This window comes from Sminthopsis crassicaudata, chromosome 5 (genome assembly GCF_048593235.1).
Source record: "Sminthopsis crassicaudata isolate SCR6 chromosome 5, ASM4859323v1, whole genome shotgun sequence".
Classification (NCBI taxonomy): Eukaryota; Metazoa; Chordata; class Mammalia; order Dasyuromorphia; family Dasyuridae; genus Sminthopsis; species Sminthopsis crassicaudata.
In genome coordinates, this window is record NC_133621.1 from 37,114,373 (window position 1) to 37,128,645 (window position 14,273).

General features: G+C 40.9%; 2 pseudogenes; both read right to left on the reverse strand.

The window, feature by feature from the left end:
- Positions 1–2,918: 2,918 nt before the first annotated feature.
- Positions 2,919–4,877, reverse strand: LOC141543821 (RNA polymerase II elongation factor ELL2 pseudogene; annotated as a pseudogene).
- A 6,245-nt stretch (positions 4,878–11,122) lies between these two features.
- Positions 11,123–13,101, reverse strand: LOC141543822 (RNA polymerase II elongation factor ELL2 pseudogene; annotated as a pseudogene).
- Between the last annotated feature and the right edge of the window lie 1,172 nt (positions 13,102–14,273).

Consider the following 14,273-nt stretch of genomic DNA (forward strand, 5'->3'; position numbering starts at 1 on the left):
GGTGTCCAATGATATCTCAGAGTTGTCTTAATTTGCATTTCTCTGACCAATCGTGGTTTGGAACACTCTTTCATATGAGTGGAAATAGTTTTAATTTCATCATCTGAAAATTGTCTGTTCATATCCTTTGACCATTTATCAATTGGAGAATGGCTTGATTTCCTATAAAGTCAAGTCAATTCTCTGTATAATTTGGAGATGAGCCCTTTATCAGAACCTTTAACTGTAAAAATGTTTACCCAATTTGTTACTTCCCTTCTAATCTTGTTGGCATTAGTTTTGCTTGTGCAGCAACTTTTTAATTTGGCGTCATCAAAATTTTCTATTTTGTGATCAATACTGGTCTCTAGTTCTCCCTTGGACAACAACTCCTTCCTCCTCCACAAGTCCGAGAGGGAAACCATCCCATGTTCCTCCATTTTATTTATGATTTCGTTCTTTATGCCTAAATCTCGGACCCATTTTGTTCTTATCTTAGTATGGGGTGTTCAATGTGGGTCCATGCCTAGTTTCTGCCATACCAATTTCCAGTTTTCTCAGCAGTTTTTGTCATGTGACTTCTACCAAACATTTAAAGAACAATTAGCCCAATGTTATATAAACTATTTGGGAAAAGAGGGGATGAAGGAAGGTTGAAAACAGAAAGAAAACAATAGACCAATCTCCTTAATGAATATTGATGCTAAAATCTTAAATAAGATATTAGCAAAAAGACTTCAGAAAATCATCCGCAGGATAATACACTATGATCAAGTAGGATTCACACGAGGAATACAGGGCTGGTTTAATATTAGGATAACTATTAGTGTAATTAACCATATTAATAATCAAATTAATAAAAACCATATGACTTTGTCAGGAGATGCAGAAAAAACATTTGATAAAATACAACATCCATTCCTACTAAAAAACACTTGAGAGTATAGGAATAAATGGACTATTCCTTAGAATAATCAGGATCAAATATTTCTTTATCCCCAAAAGACAACATCCTTTCCTATTAAAAACACTTGAGGGTATAGGAATAAATGGACTATTCTTTAAAATAGTCAGGAGCATATATTTAAAACTATCAGTAAGCATCATATGTAATGGGGATAACCTGGAACCTTTCCCAGTAAGATCAGAAGTGAAACAAGGTTGCCCACTATCACCATTACTATTCAATAATGTATTAGAAATGCTAGCCTCGGCAATAAAAGTCGTGAAACAGATTAAGGGAATAATTTGCTATTGGCTAAGAAATAGATTAGTGGATCATTGGAACACCTTAGGTTCACAGGACAAAATAGTGTACAACTATAGCAATCTAGAGTTTGACAAACCCAAAGATACCAACTTTTGGGATAAGAATTCATTATTTGAAAAAAGCTGTTGGGAAAAATGGAAATTAGTATGGCAGAAATTAGATATGGACTCACACTTAACACCATATACCAAGGTAAGATCAAAATGAGTCCATGATTTATGCATAAAGAATGAGATCATAAATAGATTAGAGGAATATAGGATAGTTTACCTCTCAGACTTGTGGAAAAGGAAGGAATTTAGGACCAATGGAGAACTAGAGATCATTATTGATCACAAAATAGAAGATTTTGATTACATGAAATTAAAAAACTTTTGTACAAAAAAAACAAAACAAAAACAAAACAAAACAAAAAAACTAATGCAAACAAGATTAGAAGGGAAGTAACAAATTGGGAAAATATGTTTACAGATGAAGATTTTGATAAAGGTCTCATTTCCAAAATATATAGAGAACGGACTCTAATTTATAAGAAATCAAACCATTCCCCAATTGATAAATGGTCAAAGGATAGGAACAGAAAATTTTCAGATGATGAAAGTGAAACGACTTCCATTCATATGAAAGAGTGTTCCAAATCACTCTTGATCAAAGAAATACCAATTAAGACTACTCTGAGATACCACTACACTTCTGTCATTTTGGCTAAGATGACAGGAAAAGATCATAATGAATGTTGGAGGGAATGCGGGAAAACTGGGACACTGAGGCCTTGCTGGTGGAGTTGTGAAAGAATCCAGCCATTCTGGAAAGCAATTTGGAACTATGCCCAAAAAGTTATGAAAGTGTGTATATACCCTTTGATTCAGCAGTCCTACTACTGGGCTTATATCCCAAAGAAATACTAAAGAATGGAAAGGGACCTGTATGTGCCAAAATGTTTGTGGCAGCCCTATTTGAAGTGGGTAGAAAATGGAAATTGAATGGATGCCCATCAATTGGAAAATAGTTGGGTGAATTATGCTATATGAATGTTATGGAATAGTATTGCTCTGTAGGAAATGACCAGCAGGGTGAATATAGAGAGGCTTGGAAAGACTTCCAATGAACTGATGCTGAGTGAAATGAGCAGAACCAGGAGATCACTGTACACTACAGCAATACTACTGTATGGAGAAATATTCTGATTGAAGTGGATATCTTCAACAAAGAGAAGATCTGATTCAGTTCCAGTTGAGCAATGATGGACAGAAACAGCTACACCCAGAGAAAGAACACTGGGAGTTGAGTGTAAACTGTTTGCACTATTGTCTTTCCAGCCAGGTTACTTGTTCCTTCAGAATACAATTCTTACTGTGCAAGAAGAAGTTTGGTTTTCCACACATATATTGTATCTAGGATATGCTGTTAACACATTTAACATGTGTGGGATTGCCTGTCATCTAGGGGAGGGAGTAGAGGGAGAGAGGGGGAAATTTGGAAAAAAAGAATACAAGAAATATTGTGGTAAAAAAATTACAAAATAAAAAAAAAAACGTAACCCAAAGTTTGCTAATAGTGAAACTTTCAAATGGCCAAGTTTCAATATTTTAGAATCTTCCAGCAATTCATTTGAAATTTTAAATAAATAAGCTTAAGTTTATTCACATCTTCTGGTCTAAGCAGAGGTCTAGTGCTGTTGGTCGAATTCACCTATTAGTCTTTTGATGTGAGCCAACTTGTTATGAAGATAATCACATCTGGATTTTTCTTCATGGTAATTGGGACTAGCCTGATTGAGCTTCTGATATTCTTTTAAGACCTCTTCATGAAGAGTCTGATACTCTTTGGAGCCTGGAGAAAGACGCTGACGTTTTGCATCAAGTTTCCTAAACCTTGTGGCCACCGTCTCCATTCTGGCATGCAAAGTTCTATACTCATCATACTCTGTATTGAAGTCATCTGTATAATTCTGGCGTTGCTCATGTGAGCCAATAGCAATATATTTTATTAAGTAATCTGGCAGTTCAATAGTTGATGAAGGGTCAGTGGAGGTAGGGCCAACCTCTTTAACTCCGTCATTTGAATCCAGACTAGAGCTATTTAGCTTGGCAATTTCCTCTTTCGTCTTAAGGTCTTTCCCCTTTTCCTCAATGGGCTGTTTTTGAATTGGGTCCTTTTCCTTATGTTTTTTAGATTTTTCTTTAGATTTTTTATGTGCCATTGAATGCTTGTCTTCCATGGGCTTTGCACCCTTCGACAGGATTGAATCAGGGGGTGGGATTTCCAAAGAAGTCCTAGAGGTATCTTTGTCCTGCTGGCGCTCAAAGATGCTACCATTTGGACTACAGCTGTCCATAGGTAGATCTTGAGTCCCCCTGCCTTCTGGAGTGCTAGGGGACTTGGAGCTAGACTTTGCAGTCTGAGGAGGATTTGAAACTGGAAGGTGGGTTGAAGGAAGAGGTGGTGGAGTTGGGCTGGCAGCAGTTGGAGGAGGAGGAGGAGGAGGAGGAGGAGGAGGAGAGGGAGGAGGTGATGGGGGTGGGGGTGGAGCCCCAGCATTTTTTTGAAGGGTAGAATTCAAATGACCGTTGCATGTTGGATGAGCTCTATTTGTCAGGTGAGATATCCGAGGTTTTTTATTCCTTAAAGGATCTATGAAATCTGAATCCAAGAGGCGTTTCTGAGAAGCAGAAGGCGCAGCCTCTTTCCTAGAACGTTGAGGAGCTTCTGAAGCGCTGGTGCTCGAGTCATTCTGGGGAGATGGATTCAATTTTCTCGATAGCACTAACTCCAGGGACTCTCTCTCTGTCTCATTGTATCCCGGCCAATCTTTTTGGAGCTCTTGAAATACAGAATCCTTTAAGGAATAAGAGAGGTCCTTGGGATTCAGCTTGGCCACCTGTTGAAGGATGGCTCCGAGGGAGTCCTTGTCTTTTGGAGAAACGCCATCTCTCTGTAATCGAGCCAAGAGTTCTGGTTTCTTGTAAGTCTTCAGGGCCAGGAGGTGAATCACCCTGGCCCTGTAGGGCCGCCCAGAAACACTGTCCTTCAGCTGGGTCTTCCGGAGGGTAGGTGCAGGCTCAATAGGAGCTGCCCTTTTTCTCTCGGGGGCTGCCTGTGGCCCAGCTGGAGGCGCTTTCCCAATTTCTTCTCTTCTTCCTGCAATGGGTCCGCCGGCTTTGCTAACGTTTGTCCCTGGGTTCCGGGATTCCTCTTCTGCCTGCCTCCTACCTTCTCTTGGCACTTGAGAGGAGTCCTTTGTTGCCCTGACTGTAACTTGATCTTGAATAACTCCCAGGCAGTGGAGCTGTGAGGCCCCAGAAGTGGAGACAGTTTGGCGGACGCACTCAAAGCTTTCCTGAGGGTGATCTTTGCCAGGGGTTGACAGGGAGAAGCTAAAGTTCTGCACTTCCTTTGGACGATCCTTTTTGGGAATTCTGAGCAGCCCCTCGAATCCCTGGAACTGAATGGAAGGTCTGGAAGGAGTTTCATGCTTGTGGCTCTGGTAGGTCTCCAGCGCCCGGATCGCCGTGTCCGTGAGCTTCACGTGCACCACGGTGAGATTGTCCTGGCCCAGGCTCCCGCCAGATAAGCCGAAGCGCCGCTGCTCGCGCAGACCCCCCGCCGCCGGCCCCCCCGTCGCCATGTTAAGCTCCTCAGGAGGCTGCTGCTGCCGCTGCCGCTTCTGCTAGTGCTGCTGCTGCCGCTGCTTCTGAGGCCGCTGCTGCTGCTGCCGCTGCTTCTGAGGCCGCTGCTGCTGCTGCCGCTGCTTCTGAGGCCGCTGCTGCTGCTGCTGCTGCTGCCTCTGCTGCTGCTGCTGCCTCCAGCACAGCTCCCCGCGATGGGCGCTAAATTGGAGTGTCCTGTCTGCTCTCAATTATAAGCCTTCTCTGGGAGGAGGATTTTTCTCTGCTTTTCCTTCCGTTCTTGCGAATCTTCTCTTGTCCAAGCGTCCCCAGTCAGCTCCACCGCAGAATCTGCAATTCCCTTCTTCCGGAATCCTGGCTCCTTAAATACTCCCGGAGAATGGGCTTACAGACCAATCAGCAAGCTCTTGCGAAGGTGTCAACTCCTTTAGAGGTGGCAACTAAAGGTGTCAACTCTGAGCTAGAGAACTGTTAAGTACTGACTTAGCCCCCAGGAAGGAACCTAACGGGAAATAGAGGGAGGAGATAGCGCTCATTGTATGAATCACTCTGATATGAAGGAAGGAAAAATGAAATGAGCAGAACCTGAAGAAATTATCCATAGTAAGCATTATTGCCAGAATGGTCAACAATGAAAGAAATAGATAATCTTTTTTTAAAATCATTTTTATCATTGATCCCTAATCAATCCAATGATCAAAGAGGACTATGAAGATCCCCTCAGGAAAATGTTATCCACCTCTGAGTGAAGATTAAAGTATGTTTAGTTTTACTTTATTATTATACTTGCCTTTTCTTTTGGGGGGAGGCAACACGGTTAATAGGTATTCCATGACCTTACATATATAATCGATAACACAACAGGTGGGGGAGGGTTTAGAAAGAGGAAGAGAATTACGACTCCATTTTTTTAAAGGAATGTTACAAAATGTACAAAAACAATTTTCTTCAAGAATAGCTAAATCTTTTCCAGCTGATCTTTTTTCATGATATTGCTGTTACTGTGTACAATGATCTCTTGAATTTAGTCACTTCACTTTGTATGAGGTCATAGAAGTCTTTCCAAGTTATCTGCAAACTAATGTGTTTGTCATTTCTTCTAGCACTATAGTATTCTGTCACAACCCTATACTACATCTTGTTCAGCCATTCCCCAACTAAAGGGCATCCCCTCAATTTCTAATTCTTTGCTATTATAAAATGATTTTTGGCCAATATTTTCTTCTGTGCTTCAAAGGAAGGGAACAGACAGTCGTAATTGTGGGCCACACCTGAAAATGTTTAACTGTCTATGAAAGCTAATTAAATAGCTGAGGGGTCAAGCTGAGCTGTATGATTTATTAGCCAAATAAAATGAGGCATGATAAATAGGTCAGTGGATCCCCCACTGATCAGTCAGCCCATAGATCCTGAATACAGAGTGAGACAGATTAAAAACAATTAATCAAATAAGATGAATTAATAAAAAAAAAAAAAAACTAAACACTTAACCAGGATACAAAATTAGGCAATCAGATTTCTAATTGGAGTAAAGATTCAGGATGTTCCAAATTTTTTGGGGGGGATATTAAACAAATACAATTCCCTAAAATAAGAAAAAGAGATGTCCTCTTCCTCCCTTCCAAGTGTTTATGAACAGTCAAAAACCATGGAAATGATAACTGACCAGATTGGGGTCAGTTTTCAGATAAAACATACCGGTTGATGAAGATAAACCCATGTGAGAAAAGTCCTTGCATAAATCTGTGATGGGCCAGGTTCCCTGGTCAACATAACCGACCTTTTCAGTTAAGGTCTAGGCTTAATAATCTAGTTTCCTGATCATGCAGGTCTAGATTCAGACAATGCAATGAGATTTCCCCCAATTCCCTTGACTGAGTAAAGTTTTCTCACAAGACATATCTTGGACTAGGCTAACTGAACAGAAAAGGAAATGTGCTAGCTCCACAATGAAGTGCCAATAAAGAGGCAGTTTGCTTCACTGCTGTTTGCTGTTCCAATTCCCTCCGGGCTTAAAGAACTTTGTGATGCTATGTGATGCTAGAAGACTTTTGATAAATGTTCAATTTGGGTTGCCAAATCTTAGCACACAAGTATGTCCTTAGTATATACACGTTGAATTGATGAGTGGCATCCACTTGTCAAAAATGGCATGTATGAGATGATCTGAACTTTACAAAATCCCCAGATCTCAGTACAAGGGTTCTTATAGGGCATTAAGTCATACTGTTACCAGAATAGGAATTCTCTTCACCCTATTCCCAACAAATTGTCCTATTCAGGCTTATTTCTCCTATTAGATGCAAGTTCCTCGAGGGAAGGAGCCATTATGCTAATCTCTCTATTCCCCTTACCCTAAGTGCCCAGCCAGAATATGGGTTTATTTTTTTTTTTTCAAGATCAAGAAGATCTTCATCTTCTTTTTTGTTTCTTAAGTTTGTATAAGTATAACATTTTTGACAGTACATATGCATAGGTAATTTTTTTTTTTTACAACCTTATCCCCTGTCCTACCTTTTCTTCCGGGTTTCCCCCTCCTTCCCTCCACCCTCTCCCCTAGATGGCAGGCATTCCCATACATCTTAAATATCTTATAGTATATCCTAGGTACAATATATATGTGCAGAACCCCATTCTGTTGTTGTTGCAAAGGAAGGATTGTATTCTCAAGGTATAAATAATCTGGGAAGAGAAACCAAACCAAACCAGACCAAACCAAACCAAAAACCAATGCTCCTAGTTTACACTCATTTCCCAGTGTCCCTTCTCTGGGTGTAGCTGATTCTGTCCATCATTGACCAATTGGAATTGGATCAGCTCTTCTCTATGTTGAAGATATCCACTTCCATCAGAATACATCCTCATTCAGTATCATTGTTGAAGTTTATAATGATCCCCTCGTTTTACTCGTTTCACTCAGCATCAGTTGATATAAGTCTCTCCAAGCCTCTCCGTATTCCTCCAGTTGGTCATTTCTTACAGAACAATAATATTCCATAACATTCATATACCATAATTTACCCAACCATTCTCCAATTGATGGACATCCATTCATTTTCCAGGTTTAGCCACTATGACAAGGGCTGCCAGAAACATTTTGGCACACCTTTCCCTTCTTTAGTATATCCTTGGGATATAAGCCCAGTAGTAGCAGTGCTGGGTCAAAGGGTATGCACATTGTGATAACTTTTTGGGCATAATTCCACATTGCTCTCCAGAATGGTTGGATTCTTTCACAACTCCACCGACAATGCATCAGTGTCCCAGTTTTCCCACAGCCCCTCCAACGTTCATCGTTATTAGTTCCTGTCATCTTAGCCAATCTGACAGGTGTCCAATGATATCTCAGAGTTGTCTTAATTTGCATTTCTCTGACCAATCGTGGTTTGGAACACTCTTTCATATGAGTGGAAATAGTTTTAATTTCATCATCTGAAAATTGTCTGTTCATATCCTTTGACCATTTATCAATTGGAGAATGGCTTGATTTCTTATAAAGTCAAGTCAATTCTCTGTATAATTTGGAGATGAGCCCTTTATCAGAACCTTTAACTGTAAAAATGTTTACCCAATTTGTTACTTCCCTTCTAATCTTGTTGGCATTAGTTTTGCTTGTGCAGCAACTTTTTAATTTGGCGTCATCAAAATTTTCTATTTTGTGATCAATACTGGTCTCTAGTTCTCCCTTGGACAACAGCTCCTTCCTCCTCCACAAGTCCGAGAGGGAAACCATCCCATGTTCCTCCATTTTATTTATGATTTCGTTCTTTATGCCTAAATCTCGGACCCATTTTGTTCTTATCTTAGTATGGGGTGTTCAATGTGGGTCCATGCCTAGTTTCTGCCATACTAATTTCCAGTTTTCTCAGCAGTTTTTGTCATGTGACTTCTACCAAACATTTAAAGAACAATTAGCCCAATGTTATATAAACTATTTGGGAAAAGAGGGGATGAAGGAAGGTTGAAAACAGAAAGAAAACAATAGACCAATCTCCTTAATGAATATTGATGCTAAAATCTTAAATAAGATATTAGCAAAAAGACTTCAGAAAATCATCCGCAGGATAATACCCTATGATCAAGTAGGATTCACACGAGCAATACAGGGCTGGTTTAATATTAGGATAACTATTAGTATAATTAACCATATTAATAATCAAATTAATAAAAACCATATGACTTTGTCAGGAGATGCAGAAAAAACATTTGATAAAATACAACATCCATTCCTACTAAAAAACACTTGAGAGTATAGGAATAAATGGACTATTCCTTAGAATAATCAGGATCAAATATTTCTTTATCCCCAAAAGACAACATCCATTCCTATTAAAAACACTTGAGGGTATAGGAATAAATGGACTATTCTTTAAAATAGTCAGGAGCATATATTTAAAACTATCAGTAAGCATCATATGTAATGGGGATAACCTGGAACCTTTCCCAGTAAGATCAGAAGTGAAACAAGGTTGCCCACTATCACCATTACTGTTCAATAATGTATTAGAAATGCTAGCCTCGGCAATAAAAGTCGTGAAACAGATTAAGGGAATAATTTGCTATTGGCTAAGAAATAGATTAGTGGATCATTGGAACACCTTAGGTTCACAGGACAAAATAGTGTACAACTATAGCAATCTAGAGTTTGACAAACCCAAAGATACCAACTTTTGGGATAAGAATTCATTATTTGAAAAAAGCTGTTGGGAAAAATGGAAATTAGTATGGCAGAAATTAGATATGGACTCACACTTAACACCATATACCAAGGTAAGATCAAAATGAGTCCATGATTTATGCATAAAGAATGAGATCATAAATAGATTAGAGGAATATAGGATAGTTTACCTCTCAGACTTGTGGAAAAGGAAGGAATTTAGGACCAATGGAGAACTAGAGATCATTATTGATCACAAAATAGAAGATTTTGATTACATGAAATTAAAAAACTTTTGTACAAAAAAAACAAAAACAAAAAAACAAAACAAAAAAACTAATGCAAACAAGATTAGAAGGGAAGTAACAAATTGGGAAAATATGTTTACCGATGAAGATTTTGATAAAGGTCTCATTTCCAAAATATATAGAGAACGGACTCTAATTTATAAGAAATCAAACCATTCCCCAATTGATAAATGGTCAAAGGATAGGAACAGAAAAATTTCAGATGATGAAAGTGAAACGACTTCCATTCATATGAAAGAGTGTTCCAAAACACTCTTGATCAAAGAAATACCAATTAAGATTACTCTGAGATACCACTACACTTCTGTCATTTTGGCTAAGATGACAGGAAAAGATCATAATGAATGTTGGAGGGAATGCGGGAAAACTGGGACACTGAGGCCTTGCTGGTGGAGTTGTGAAAGAATCCAGCCATTCTGGAAAGCAATTTGGAACTATGCCCCAAAAGTTATGAAAGTGTGTATATACCCTTTGATTCAGCAGTCCTACTACTGGGCTTATATCCCAAAGAAATACTAAAGAATGGAAAGGGACCTGTATGTGCCAAAATGTTTGTGGCAGCCCTATTTGTAGTGGGTAGAAAATGGAAATTGAATGGATGCCCATCAATTGGAGAATAGTTGGGTGAATTATGCTATATGAATGTTATGGAATAGTATTGCTCTGTAGGAAATGACCAGCAGGGTGAATATAGAGAGGCTTGGAGAGACTTCCAATGAACTGATGCTGAGTGAAATGAGCAGAACCAGGAGATCACTGTACACTACAGCAATACTACTGTATGGAGAAATATTCTGATTGAAGTGGATATCTTCAACAAAGAGAAGATCTGATTCAGTTCCAGTTGAGCAATGATGGACAGAAACAGCTACACCCAGAGAAGGAACACTGGGAGTTTAGTGTAAACTGTTTGCACTATTGTCTTTCCACCCAGGTTACTTGTTCCTTCAGAATACAATTCTTACTGTGCAAGAAGAAGTTTGGTTTTCCACACATATATTATATCTAGGATATGCTGTTAACACATTTAACATGTGTGGGATTGCCTGTCATCTAGGGGAGGGAGTAGAGGGAGAGAGGGGGAAATTTGGAAAAAATGAATACAAGAAATATTGTGGTAAAAAAATTACAAAATAAAAAAAAAACGTAACCCAAAGTTTGCTAATAATGAAACTTTCAAATGGCCAAGTTTCAATATTTTAGAATCTTCCAGCAATTCATTTGAAATTTTAAATAAATAAGCTTAAGTTTATTCACATCTTCTGGTCTAAGCAGAGGTCTAGTGCTGTTGGTCGAATTCACCTATTAGTCTTTTGATGTGAGCCAACTTGTTATGAAGATAATCACATCTGGATTTTTCTTCGTGGTAATTGGGACTAGCCTGGTTGAGCTTCTGATATTCTTTTAAGACCTCTTCATGAAGAGTCTGATACTCTTTGGAGCCTGGAGAAAGACGCTGACGTTTTGCATCAAGTTTCCTAAACCTTGTGGCCACCGTCTCCATTCTGGCATGCAAAGTTCTATACTCATCATACTCTGTATTGAAGTCATCTGTATAATTCTGGCGTTGCTCATGTGAGCCAATAGCAATATATTTTATTAAGTAATCTGGCAGTTCAATAGTTGATGAAGGGTCAGTGGAGGTAGGGCCAACCTCTTTAACTCCATCATTTGAATCCAGACTAGAGCTATTTAGCTTGGCAATTTCCTCTTTCGTCTTAAGGTCTTTCCCCTTTTCCTCAATGGGCTGTTTTTGAATTGGGTCCTTTTCCTTATGTTTTTTAGATTTTTCTTTAGATTTTTTATGTGCCATTGAATGCTTGTCTTCCATGGGCTTTGCACCCTTCGACAGGATTGAATCAGGGGGTGGGATTTCCAAAGAAGTCCTAGAGGTATCTTTGTCCTGCTGGCGCTCAAAGATGCTACCATTTGGACTACAGCTGTCCATAGGTAGATCTTGAGTCCCCCTGCCTTCTGGAGTGCTAGGGGACTTGGAGCTAGACTTTGCAGTCTGAGGAGGATTTGAAACTGGAAGGTGGGTTGAAGGAAGAGGTGGTGGAGTTGCGCTGGCAGCAGTTGGAGGAGGAGGAGGAGGAGGAGGAGGAGGAGCAGGAGGAGGAGGAGGAGGAGGAGAGGGAGGAGGTGATGGGGGTGGGGGTGGAGCCCAGCATTTTTTTGAAGGGTAGAATTCAAATGACCGTTGCATGTTGGAGGAGCTCTATTTGTCAGGTGAGATATCCGAGGTTTTTTATTCCTTAAAGGATCTATGAAATCTGAATCCAAGAGGCGTTTCTGAGAAGCAGAAGGCGCAGCCTCTTTCCTAGAACGTTGAGGAGCTTCTGAAGCGCTGGTGCTCGAGTCATTCTGGGGAGATGGATTCAATTTTCTCGATAGCACTAACTCCAGGGACTCTCTCTCTGTCTCATTGTATCCCGGCCAATCTTTTTGGAGCTCTTGAAATACAGAATCCTTTAAGGAATAAGAGAGGTCCTTGGGATTCAGCTTGGCCACCTGTTGAAGGATGGCTCCGAGGGAGTCCTTGTCTTTTGGAGAAACGCCATCTCTCTGTAATCGAGCCAAGAGTTCTGGTTTCTTGTAAGTCTTCAGGGCCAGGAGGTGAATCACCCTGGCCCTGTAGGGCCGCCCAGAAACACTGTCCTTCAGCTGGGTCTTCCGGAGGGTAGGTGCAGGCTCAATAGGAGCTGCCCTTTTTCTCTCGGGGGCTGCCTGTGGCCCAGCTGGAGGCGCTTTCCCAATTTCTTCTCTTCTTCCTGCAATGGGTCCGCCGGCTTTGCTAACGTTTGTCCCTGGGTTCCGGGATTCCTCTTCTGCCTGCCTCCTGCCTTCTCTTGGCACTTGAGAGGAGTCCTTTGTTGCCCTGACTGTAACTTGATCTTGAATAACTCCCAGGCAGTGGAGCTGTGAGGCCCCAGAAGTGGAGACAGTTTGGCGGACGCACTCAAAGCTTTCCTGAGGGTGATCTTTGCCAGGGGTGGACAGGGAGAAGCTAAAGTTCTGCACTTCCTTTGGACGATCCTTTTTGGGAATTCTGAGCAGCCCCTCGAATCCCTGGAACTGAATGGAAGGTCTGGAAGGAGTTCCATGCTTGTGGCTCTGGTAGGTCTCCAGCGCCCGGATCGCCGTGTCCGTGAGCTTCACGTGCACCACGGTGAGATTGTCCTGGCCCAGGCTCCCGCCAGATAAGCCGTAGCGCCGCTGCTCGCGCAGACCCCCCGCCGCCGGCCCCCCCGTCGCCATGTTAAGCTCCTCAGGAGGCTGCTGCTGCCGCTGCCGCTTCTGCTAGTGCTGCTGCTGCCGCTGCTTCTGAGGCCGCTGCTGCTGCTGCCGCTGCTTCTGAGGCCGCTGCTGCTGCTGCTGCTGCTGCTGCCTCTGCTGCTGCTGCTGCCTCCAGCACAGCTCCCCGCGTTGGGCGCTAAATTGGAGTGTCCTGTCTGCTCTCAATTATAAGCCTTCTCTGGGAGGAGGATTTTTCTCTGCTTTTCCTTCCGTTCTTGCGAATCTTCTCTTGTCCAAGCGTCCCCAGTCAGCTCCACCGCAGAATCTGCAATTCCCTTCTTCCGGAATCCTGGCTCCTTAAATACTCCCGGAGAATGGGCTTACAGACCAATCAGCAAGCTCTTGCGAAGGTGTCAACTCCTTTAGAGGTGGCAACTAAAGGTGTCAACTCTGAGCTAGAGAACTGTTAAGTACTGACTTAGCCCCCAGGAAGGAACCTAACGGGAAATAGAGGGAGGAGATAGCGCTCATTGTATGAATCACTCTGATATGAAGGAAGGAAAAATGAAATGAGCAGAACCTGAAGAAATTATCCATAGTAAGCATTATTGCCAGAATGGTCAACAATGAAAGAAATAGATAATCTTTTTTTAAAATCATTTTTATCATTGATCCCTAATCAATCCAATGATCAAAGAGGACTATGAAGATCCCCTCAGGAAAATGTTATCCACCTCTGAGTGAAGATTAAAGTATGTTTAGTTTTACTTTATTATTATACTTGCCTTTTCTTTTGGGGGGAGGCAACACGGTTAATAGGTATTCCATGACCTTACATATATAATCGATAACACAACAGGTGGGGGAGGGTTTAGAAAGAGGAAGAGAATTACGACTCCATTTTTTTAAAGGAATGTTACAAAATGTACAAAAACAATTTTCTTCAAGAATAGCTAAATCTTTTCCAGCTGATCTTTTTTCATGATATTGCTGTTACTGTGTACAATGATCTCTTGAATTTAGTCACTTCACTTTGTATGAGGTCATAGAAGTCTTTCCAAGTTATCTGCAAACTAATGTGTTTGTCATTTCTTCTAGCACTATAGTATTCTGTCACAACCCTATACTACATCTTGTTCAGCCATTCCCCAACTAAAGGGCATCCCCTCAATTTCTAATTCTTTGCTATTATA